General features: G+C 31.8%; 1 long non-coding RNA gene across 1 annotated transcript; it reads left to right on the top strand.

Annotated features, from left to right (window-relative positions):
* Positions 1 to 6,847: 6,847 nt before the first annotated feature.
* Positions 6,848 to 9,396, top strand: LOC140811888 (uncharacterized). Its single transcript, XR_012113564.1, has 2 exons — positions 6,848 to 7,055; positions 9,197 to 9,396. It is a non-coding gene; the product is annotated as an uncharacterized lncRNA (long non-coding RNA).
* Positions 9,397 to 12,241: the final 2,845 nt, after the last annotated feature.

A 12,241-nucleotide genomic window follows, 5' to 3' on the forward strand; every position in this document is an offset into this window, starting at 1 on the left:
TTTAGAGAAGGGGCTATACTTTCCATTTTCCAGATTTCTGGCAAAGTAACCTGACTCCAATTAATTGTTTTAGGAATCATAATATTACTTTTAGTAATATCAGTTATAAAAAGAGTAGTTTCTCCTCTTTTTGAACTAATTTGATTAGTATTGATTCTAAAATTAGATATCGTTGAATTCATGACCTTGTAACAAATTCTATATAATAGAACAACATTTTCTGTTCCATCTATCATATCAAAACCTTCAGTTTTTATATTTAAAGTGAGGGCTTTCATGATATTTGGATCAGAAAGAGAAATTGGAAAATTAGGGAAACAACTAAAATGTATTGGTCCTTCACATAATGAGAACTCTACTATTCCTAATAAGGAATCCTCGAATTTATTATGCCTTTGGTCTCTTACCAAAATTAAAGCTGAAGTATTTAGGCCTAATCTGGTAAGAGGTTTTAAACCTACTTGTATCATTCCCAAATGCATAAATTTGTAATTTTGCTTGTGAATATTAACAAGTTTTTGAGATAATAAACTAAATGAGTCGTATCCTCCTTTTAAAGGAATCGCTTCTTCAATTGTTTTAATAATATAGTCGGATTTAAAATTAAATCCATTAGATCTATAGATCTTCATATTAGAAGATGCTGGTATTTTCCAGTTTTGAATATTTTTCTCGAAATTTTCAGAAATAATTAATTCTTTGTTCTTAGTATTACTATTAGAAGATTTATTCTTCGTAAAAGATCGTATTAATTTATCCATTCAAGAATATGGTAGATACTGTCAAGGCTTTACCCTGCCTTACCTTTTGGCTTTACAGGCCTTATGGCACCCGACTTAAGGATTTCTCCTGGGTATAACTACCTTCTTCCTTACAGAATAAAAGAATAAGATCGTAATAGAAAACATTCATGGTGGATTAAATTCCAATTAGATGATATTCATCAATTCATACCTACCTGGTTCAAAACTTTTTTCTTCTCATGGGGGGTAATGCCCTCTATTTTCCCTAGAAATGTTAAAAACATATGGATTAAGTTTCAACAAGCCAATCCACAATTCGACGGAATGACCGCAATGATTCAATTCTCCATTAATTATAATGTTCCCTGGATTATAAGATGGGAGTATGGATTACAAGATTTGCTAAAAGAAAAATTTGAAATCAAATTTGCCCCTACCATTTTGATCAGAAAAATATTAATAAAATGGTGGGGAAAAGAAGACTTCTTTGGAGAAGGTAAAGCCTATGATCGACAAGGGGTAATAGCTCTTGGACCTGCCAGAGAAACTATGAAAAACATGAATCATGATACCCCAACTCAAACCACTTTACTTAAAGAACTTTTCCAACATTTGGACAAAGATACCATTACTTCTATGTTTTCAGAAGTATTTGGTGAAAAATCAAATATATCTACACAAGCATCTACCTCTTCAAAAGGAAAAGATAAAATAGAAGATGATACTACTATGGCAGAAAATGATGATCAAAATCAAGATGCACAAGATCCCTATGATGATGATGGAGATATTTTCGCATTACTTAATACATAATTCAGTGGATGCAAGTTGGATGCCACCACCGACTGAGTTGGATGCCACTACCGACTAAAAGTCTCTTGTCATATGTGTGCATTATTAAGTCTGTAATTTTTATATTTTATTGAGTACGTGTCTTTATTGTATTGGTTTAAGTATTTCGATAGTGGATGTACTGTTTGCTTTTGGAGTCTATAAGAGTAGTGGTTTCCCTCTGTAATGGACACACCAAAAAATAACTACTCTCTTTCTGAATAGAAGGTTTAATATTTCGAAGAATTCTCTCAAGCTTTGCTTTTTCAAACTTCTGCAAGATCATGTAAGTTTAGTTTATGTCTTATAATTATATTTATGATCCACCCTTCGATTATATTATGCCATCTGTAAATTATATTGTAACTTTAAAAAAGAAAATTAAATTAATTAAAACTCAAATTGAGGTTCTTGAGAATCAGTTAAAAGACCCCGAAATCAATCCTGTTTATAAACAGTGGTTTACATATCCTCATCTGGAAAGATCCAGAATTACCTTAAAGGCTTACGAGAAACAAAGCTCACATTTAGCTACTTAAAGCCGAAGATTTGAAGATCTTCATTCACCTAAATTAAGGTTGTCTATTATAATAGATTTAAGGTTGTCTATTATAATAGATTTAGTATTTGTTTGTTTGAATTGGTATCAGAGCCATTGTAATTGAAGAAATTCTTCAGAAATTAATAAAAGTTATTCTTCTATTACGATCTTATTCTTTTATTCTGTAAGGAAGAAGGTAGTTATACCCAGGAGAAATCCTTAAGTCGGGTGCCATAAGGCCTGTAAAGCCAAAAGGTAAGGCAGGGTAAAGCCTTGACAGTATCTACCATATTCTTGAATGGATAAATTAATACGATCTTTTACGAAGAATAAATCTTCAAATAGTAATACTAAGAACAAAGAATTAATTATTTCTGAAAATTTCGAGAAAAATATTCAAAACTGGAAAATACCAGCATCTTCTAATATGAAGATCTATAGATCTAATGGATTTAATTTTAAATCCGACTATATTATTAAAACAATTGAAGAAGCGATTCCTTTAAAAGGAGGATACGACTCATTTAGTTTATTATCTCAAAAACTTGTTAATAATCACAAGCAAAATTACAAATTTATGCATTTGGGAATGATACAAGTAGGTTTAAAACCTCTTACCAGATTAGGCCTAAATACTTCAGCTTTAATTTTGGTAAGAGACCAAAGGCATAATAAATTCGAGGATTCCTTATTAGGAATAGTAGAGTCCTCATTATGTAAAGGACCAATACATTTTAGTTGTTTCCCTAATTTTCCAATTTCTCTTTCTGATCCAAATATCATGAAAGCCCTCACTTTAAATATAAAAACTGAAGGTTTTGATATGATAGATGGAACAGAAAATGTTGTTCTATTATATAGAATTTGTTACAAGGTCATGAATTCAACGATATCTAATTTTAGAATCAATACTAATCAAATTAGTTCAAAAAGAGGAGAAACTACTCTTTTTATAACTGATATTACTAAAAGTAATATTATGATTCCTAAAACAATTAATTGGAGTCAGGTTACTTTGCCAGAAATCTGGAAAATGGAAAGTATAGCCCTTCTCTAAAAGAAGAATCTAGAAAACTAGAAAGTATAGTTCAATATATTGATGGAGATGTTGAAATAAAATTCTCATCTCAAAGACATCTACAAATTAAACTTCCTGAAGAATGTAGAAATTCTACTTCTTCTATATCTGATTTTGAAAAAATTAGTATATCTGGTCTTCAAAAGACTAATGATAATGTATCTCATCCAGAATATAAAGTGGATATTCCTGAATCTAGTACTTCTCGATTTCAACGAAGTTATTCTGTTAATAATAGAAAATCAAATTCCCCTACTTTTTCTGATATGGGATATAATGTTATGGTTATTAATAATAACTCTATTCAAAAAAATTTTGATAAGATTAAAAATTTTAATAAGAAAAAATGGTTTTTAAGTTGTTTAAATTCTAGACAACAAACATTATATGTTTCAAGATATTTAGAATGGATTGAAGAAACTAAATTAAATTTAGATTTTTTCAAATGGTTGGAAAATTTATATTTTCCAGCAAGAAATAAAATATTTCCAAATTTTAAAGATGAGTTTTTTATAAATACTCTTGAATCAAAATATAAATTATATGTTCATGAAACTGGAGAAGAATCTTTTGATATTCATCCTCCTTTAACTACTTTACAAATTAAAAAAGGTAATAAAGAAATTTATGCTACCCCTATAAAATCAGAAATAGGGCATGGTAATTTTGACCATATTATTCAACAGAATAATTTTACCAATCTTACTTTACATTCTATAAGAAATCAGACTACTAGAATTGAAGAAATTTTATCAAAGTCTAAACCAGGAATTTCTAGTAAGGAAAGTTCAAAAACTTTGATGATAAAACCTCCTCCTAATCTTAAAAAAGAAAATTTTCTTTTGAGTTCTAAAAAAGATGATGATTTTGTGGAAGGTCTAATAGATCGATTACAAAAAATCAATATTAAAGAAAAAGGTTCTATTTCGGTAATTAACAAATCTGAACAACTAGATAATATTTCTAGTTCGTCAGAAGATGAAATGCAGATTAATAAAATGCATAAAGTATCAATTGTAAAACCTTTTTATAAAAAGGCAACACCTGTTGATCTTCAAATTGAAGAGAAAAAAGATTACGTTCAGTTTAATGGAGAAGCTATTACTGAATGGAATATAGATGGAAAATCTGAATATCAGATTAAAACTATTATTAAACAAATGTTAATATATTCTTCTGCAGCAAAGATAAAAGGTAATAATGATAGGCAAATTGCTCAAGCCATTATTACTGGTTTCACAGGCCAACTTCAAGGTTGGTGGGATTTTTATCTTTCTAAAGAAGCAAAAAATAAAATTGTAAACTCTTCTATAGTTGATCTTAATGGAAGAGAAGAGTCAGATGCGGTAAATACACTTATTTATACAATTTTATCTAATATTATTGGAGCAAATGAACTCCAATTAGATAGATCTCAAGAACAATTAATGAATCTGAGATGCCCAACATTATCTGAATTCAGATGGTATAAAGATGTGTTTATGACCAAAGTCTTAACCAGAAATGATGGCAATGCAAATTTCTGGAAAGAAAAATTTATATCCGGACTTCCGGTACTTTTTGCAGAAAGAGTAAAAAATAGATTAAAATCTAAATCTCCAACAAATTCTATAGATTGGAATATTCTTACTTATGGAGATTTATCTGCAGAAATAACTGCAGAAGGAATTAATCTTTATAATGATATCAAGTTAAAAAGACAACTTGATATGCAAAAAGAAGAAAATAGAAATATTATTGGTGATTTTTGTGAGCAAATAGGCTTTCAACCAATACAATATCCTAAAAGAGATAAGAAAAAGAAACGATTTCTTTTTAAAAGAAAGAAACATTACTTAAAAGATAAAGAAAATCTAAAAGATATTCTAAGAAAAGGTTTAAAAAACCTATAAAAAATGATTCTAAAGTTCCAGTATGCTGGAAATGTGGAAAAATTGGACATAAAGCTAATAAGTGTTATGTCAAGAAAAATATTAATAATCTCAATATAAACAATGATTTAAAAGAATCATTGATAAAACATTCTTCTAAATAGAGAAGAAGATTCAAAACAAAAATATTTCTATATTAATATTATAGATGAATTATCAGAAAATTCTAATAGCAGTTCAGATAATGATTCTGATAATGAAATAACAGAAAATAAAATATGTGATCCAAATTGTGATTGTGACACCTGTCTCATAAATTTTATGGGATTAGAAATAAATGTTATATCAAATGAAGAAACTTTCATTTTAGATCTCATAGATCAAATTAACGATCCTATAGAAAAAAGAAAAGCTATAGAACATTATTTAAATATGGCAAATCATAAGCCTACTAAACTTGTACAAAATACAGTACAAGAACATGAATTATATTCTTACAATAAAATATTAGAAAAGGCTAAACAAAAAGAAAGAGAGCCTACTATTTCTGAATTAAAAGGAGAAATAGATCAGATAAAATCTGAAATAAAATATTTAAAAGAAAGAGTAAATACTCTTAGTATCAATAATAACACTTGGGAAAAAGATTCGACTTCTGATGAAGAAGAAGAAGAAGATATTTTACCAAAAAATGATAATGATCATGAAATAAATCAAATGGTATGGATCAATAAAATTGATCAGATTATTTCCCAAAAATGGTACTCAAAAGTAACATTAATTATTAATAAAAAATTTAAAATTACTTTTTGAAGCATTATTAGATACAAGAGCTGATGTAAATTGTATCAGTGAAGGAATTGTTCCTTCCAAATATTATAAAAAGACTACTCAATTTATAACAGCTGCTAATAAGCAACCTCTTATAGTTAATCACAAATTGTCTGATGTGGCAATATGTAATTCTGGAGTTTGTTTAAATACAATTTTTATTCTCATTAAAAATATATCTACTCCTGTGATTTTAGGAACTCCATTTTTCCAAATGTTGTTTCCTATTAATAAAATTAATGAAAAGGGTTTATATTGTAGAACCCGTAAATCAGTCTACGTTTAAACCATGCATAATTCTAGATTTTTAAATTTAATTGACTCCATTGCATGATTATTTTAAATGCACTTCTTTGAAGTTAATTATTTTATTATTTCATCTCAGTAGTTGATTTTTAGCATTTCAGTTATTTCAGTGAGGCCGGACTGGAGTTGAAGTTTTGAGATAGGATTTAAGATTCGAGAATTATTTCCGGGAGTTAATTTAACTAGCAAGTAAGTTCATTTAAGTTAATAAGGGAGGTGTGAGGATTTAATTTAAGTTGCTTGAGGTGATTAAGAAATAAGCCCATTTAAGTTGCATACTTAAAAGGTTAGCTCACTAAATTAATTAAAGGATCAGTAAGGCCTTTAAGGATTATTAGTTGACTAGATAAACAACACTCCCCATCCATTTTTTTAGAAGTGAAATTTCGGCCACCCCTTAGTACCTAGACAATTATTTTTGCCAACCCACATTTGGCCATTCCATGTAAATTTTTAGCATGCTAATCTTTTCAATTATTAACCAAACCTTAATTAGTTAGTTATTAAGCATGATCCTAGCCTTGGATACCATACAATACATCGGTCAAGGCATTCCCAAGGAGATTTGATAAGCATGTGCAAATTTTAAGGAGTGTGGGACTTAGTCTTGAGTTGAGATCCTATATTTGTGGATCTTGCCTCTCACCTTTCCAACCATTTTTCTCCCCACCTCCATAACCACTCCATCACACCCCTCCCCACTGAAATTCAGAGAGTTTGAGAGGGGAAATTTCGTGACCCTCATAGCTAGAGCAAGGGAGACAAATCCAGCAAGGTAGCAAGAAAAGAAATCGCTCCATCTCCTCCGCGCCGGATCGTCTCATCTTTTCGTTTTCTTTCGAAACGAATCCAAGGCATGTATATACTTTTTCTAAACCTCAATCAAGTCATATTATCAAGTATTTTTCAGTACATGATCAGATTTCATCATGCAAAAACCGAACACATATCAAATTTGTCAAAAGAAAATGCATGCAGATTTTTCGGTTTTTCTTGGGCAGCTTCATGGTTCGCTTTTTGTTGTGGATTTCAGGTTATGATTCGACTCCAGGCTCTCAAGGCTGTTCCTAGACAAGTAATAGGATGTATTAGGACCATGTTGGTCCATTCATTTAGCCCCCACCCTTGCTGGAAACCGAAATGACAGCAAGTTCCCCATAGGTGCAGGAAATGGTGTTCGAAAAATTTCAGTTTCTTGTCTTGAGGGTTGGATCTGATCTTGGCTGCTCTAAGGGCTCTTAGCCATGGTTGGATCACTCCCCTAGCATGTCTAAGACATGACTAAGTCTCCATTTTGGTGGCTTGGTCCATGACTCCTCGGTTTTTAATTAAAACATCACAACAGCCCCTCCCCTCTCGGCCCTTCAGTTTTTGGACAGCATATGTATTTCGAGTTTGGTGGTTTGGTATGGATCTTGGTTGGCCTATGGCCCTTAGCCACGGTTCATACCATGCCCCTATATGTCTAGATTGTGCCATGGTCAATCAAATGGCCAATGGAACGATCCGTGACAGCAAAACAAGAACAATGTCCGACGCGCAGAATTTGTGCTCTCGGGTGAATCTTTTCTGATGTTTGCTGGATTGGTGCGAATTGTGGCTGGTCTTGTGCCCTTAGCCATGGTTCAAATAATTCCTTGGGATGTTGGTAAGGGTCTCTGGTCGGTGGTGTAAGCCCCAATGGCCGGCGGACTCGAAAACGACACAAGGAAAACAAGTGCGCAGCTGCTGTATTTTTGGACAGCAAGTTGCTGTGTCGGTTCAGAGGCTCGTTCGAGTTCTTGGTCGGCTTTTAGCCTATGGCCTTGGACTGGACAGTGCCCCTTTAAGTTAGGAAGGTCATGTTTTTGGCCGTTTGTCATTCGAATCATTTTTGAAGTCGTACGAGAATTTACGGTGCGATGTGCCAAGTTGCGCAGCTGCTGGAAAATTTTACAGCAAGTTGCTGTGTCGGTTCAGAGGCTTGTTCGAGTTCTCGGTCGGCTTTTAGCCTATGGCCTTGGACTGGACAGTGCCCATTTAAGTTAGGAAGGTCATGTTTTTGGCCGTTTGTCATTCGGATCATTTTTGAAGTCGTACGAGAATTTACGGTGCGATGTGCCAAATTGACTCTCGAAAGAGTGTTTCTTGTTTTGGCCTCCATTCCACCTAGATTTCGACCATCATAATTTTGGGAGCATTATTTCATTACTTTCAGCGTATTTTAATCATGACTATATGACGGTTCAGTGTTGGTTCGGGTTGGTTCGGAGTCACGATTAAATACGAAGTCATTAGACGTCATAACCGCATCTTTTGAACGTAAATTGCATAGTTGGTCAAGTTTAAGCTATTGCATATTTTCATGGCACCTTTAGGTTGCAGCGAGCCTGGGGGACGATCCAACCCACTCCAGTTGGTAAAATTACAGGATATTTTCATTATCGCCAGTTAATTATTTTACGTGCATGAAAACAGAAAATGATTATTTTTGAGATTTATGCGATATGGCTTGTTGTTCATTCACTATGTGGGAGCATTATTTATACGGTCGCCAGTGACCGCTCAGTTCAGGTTGGTACCATCAGGTCGCCAGTGACCTATCAGTTCAGGATGGTACCATCGGGTCTTCAGTGACCGCCAGCTCAGTTTCAGGCTCCCCGGTAGTCAGTTACCGATCAGTTCAGCTTAGTGCAGTGGACACAGGCGTAAAACATAATCTCAACAGAAAATTTTACCAGTTATTTCAGTACAGGGCTCCAAGGAGCAAACGTTTTTACTATGATTATCAGTTCAGTTATGCACGTATTATAATTGCTCAGTACAGATTATTTTCAGCATCAGTACAGATTATTTTCAGCATGAGTACAGATTATTTTCAGCATCAGTACAGATTACTTTCAGCACGCCTCATGACATGATATTTTATCCCATGCATATTTTACTTCAGATTTTACTCGTTACCTGCGATATATGCATGCTGAGTCTTTAGGCTCACTAGACTTGATTGTTGTAGGTATTGATGAGGCCAGGGCCGAGGACGGGGGCCAGTGAGCCAGCTTGGGTCGGCAGTAGTGGCACCCGAGGACCTCAGTGCAGCAGTTGTTATTTTTCCGCTAATAATTTTTATCAGTCGTTGGACAAATTTTAAGTAGTTATTTTTGGCAACTTTATTTTTATTCCGCTGCAATAATTTGAAACATTGAACTTGATTCACCTGTGATTTTATGAATGAGACCGTTTAAGTTCTTTTAAAAAGAAAATTTTAAATTTTCCGCAAATTTTCAAAGTAAGGATTTTTGGAACTTTACATATATACCAACATTAAAGGTAATGATTTATTTTTTCCATTCACAACAATACCAGTTTCAAAATCTATTAATATTTTACAAAAAATAGTGTGTAATAAAGAAAATTTTATTACTTCATTAAAAGATGAAATTCATTTTAAAAATATTAAAGAAAAATTAAATTTTGAAAAAATTCAAGAAAAAATAAAAATTATTTCTGAAAATATATCCAAAGAGATATGTGCTGATGTTCCTAATGCCTTTTGGAATAGGAAAAAACATCAGGTCAGTCTTCCTTATACAGATGATTTTAATGAGGATAAAATTCCTACAAAAGTAAGGCCTATAGCTATGGGGCCTAGACTTTTAAATTATTGCAAAGAAGAAATTGATAGTCTTCTTAAAAAGAGTTAATCAGACCAAGTAATAGTCCTTGGAGTTGTCCAGCTTTCTATGTTGAAAATGCAGCCGAAATTGAAAGAGGAGCTCCAAGACTTGTTATCAATTATAAACCGCTTAATAAAGCATTAAAATGGATAAAGCATCCATTACCAAATAAAAGAGATTTACTAAATAGATAATTTAAAGGAAAAGTTTTCTCTTCTTTTGATTTAAAATCGGGATTTTATCAAATTCTTCTAAAAGAAGAAGATAAATATAAAACAGCTTTTACTGTACCATTTGGCCATTACGAATGGAATGTAATGCCATTTGGATTAAAAAATGCTCCAATGGAATTCCAAAATATAATGAATGAAATTTATAATTCATATATAGACTATATTATTGTCTATATAGATGATGTCCTTATATATTCTGATAATATTGATCATCATTTTAAACATTTAAATATATTTATTCAAGTTACTAAAAAAGCTGGTTTGGCAGTAAATCAGAGAAAAGTAAAACTTTTTCAAACTAAAATAAAATTCTTAGGACATTATATTGAAAATGGAATAATAATTCCTATTGAAAGAGCAATTGTTTTTGCTGATAAATTTCCTGATAAAATCACTGATGTAAATCAATTACAAAGATTTCTTGGAAGTCTTAATTATATAGGAGATTTTTATAAAGATCTCGCTCAAGATTGTAAATTATTATTTCAAAGGTTGAAGAAAAATCCTCAACCATGGACTGATAGTCATACTTTAGCAATACAAAAAATAAAAGAAAGAGTTAAAGAACTCCCTTGTTTATCTATTGCTAATCCAGAAGCATTCAAAATAGTTGAAACAGACGCCTCTGATATTGGATATGGAGGAATACTTAAACAAAAATTAGATAATACATCTAAAGAAATTCTTGTGAGATATACTTCTGGTACTTGGAATAATACTCAAAAGAATTATTCTACAATAAAGAAAGAAATTCTTTCAATTGTTAAATGTATTACAAAATTTGAAAGTGATCTTTTAAATAAGAAATTTTTATTAAGAGTTGATTGCAAATCTGCTAAAGATATTTTTTTAAAAGATGTTAAAGTAATAGCATCTAAACAAATATTTGCTAGATGGCAAGCTATATTAGCATGTTTTGATTTTGATATTGAACATATCTCTGGAAAATCTAATTCTTTACCAGATTTTTTAACTAGAGAATTTTTGCAGGGAGCAACCTTGGAAAACGGTTCTAAAGAGACCAGCAACAGGAAAAAAGCCTATGAATAAGCCACCTTTTAAAAGAGGTGCTAATGTTCAGCATCCTAATATGGCTACTACAGATGAAGAGAAATTTGATCCCATTAAAGAATTTGCAGATGATCCAACTGCATATGACATTCATTATTATAATAATGCTATATTTGCCTTAAAGGGATCAAAAGAGGAATTAAAATATCCTTATCTAATTTCAGGATGTCTTCATTGCTGTCCTGTTGACAAAGATCTAAAAGGTCTATCTCCAATTCAGATAGCTCAAAGCTATTTAATTAAAGATTTACAACCCATATTGGGAAGAAAAACTCGTGATTATTTTGAAACTATTCTAGTCGAAACTGGCTCAGTTGAAATCCAACATATGGATCGCAATCGCGATTTTGCATTCTCTAAAATGATTATAAAGAAAATTATCCCAGCGGCTAATTGAGGTTTACCTCTTGGACAAACCAGACAATTAAACACTTTTCAGGCAATGCCAAATATGTTTAATTATCATGATTATATCATGGCATAGGATACAATTCTTATTTATGAGAATTCTCAAAGAAAACATTCATGGTGGATTAAATTCCAATTAGATGATATTCATCAATTCATACCTACCTGGTTCAAAACTTTTTTCTTCTCATGGGGGGTAATGCCCTCTATTTTCCCTAGAAATGTTAAAAACATATGGATTAAGTTTCAACAAGCCAATCCACAATTCGACGGAATGACCGCAATGATTCAATTCTCCATTAATTATAATGTTCCCTGGATTATAAGATGGGAGTATGGATTACAAGATTTGCTAAAAGAAAATTTTGAAATCAAATTTGCCCCAACCATTTTGATCAGAAAAATATTAATAAAATGGTGGGGAAAAGAAGACTTCTTTGGAGAAGGTAAAGCCTATGATCGACAAGGGGTAATAGCTCTTGGACCTGCCAGAGAAACTATGAAAAACATGAATCATGATACCCCAACTCAAACCACTTTACTTAAAGAACTTTTCCAACATTTGGACAAAGATACCATTACTTCTATGTTTTTAGAAGTATTTGGTGAAAAATCAAATATATCTACACAAGCATCTACCTCTTCAAAAGGAAAAGATAAAATAGAAGATGA

This window comes from Primulina eburnea, chromosome 1, assembly GCF_022965805.1.
Source record: "Primulina eburnea isolate SZY01 chromosome 1, ASM2296580v1, whole genome shotgun sequence".
Classification (NCBI taxonomy): domain Eukaryota; kingdom Viridiplantae; phylum Streptophyta; class Magnoliopsida; order Lamiales; family Gesneriaceae; genus Primulina; species Primulina eburnea.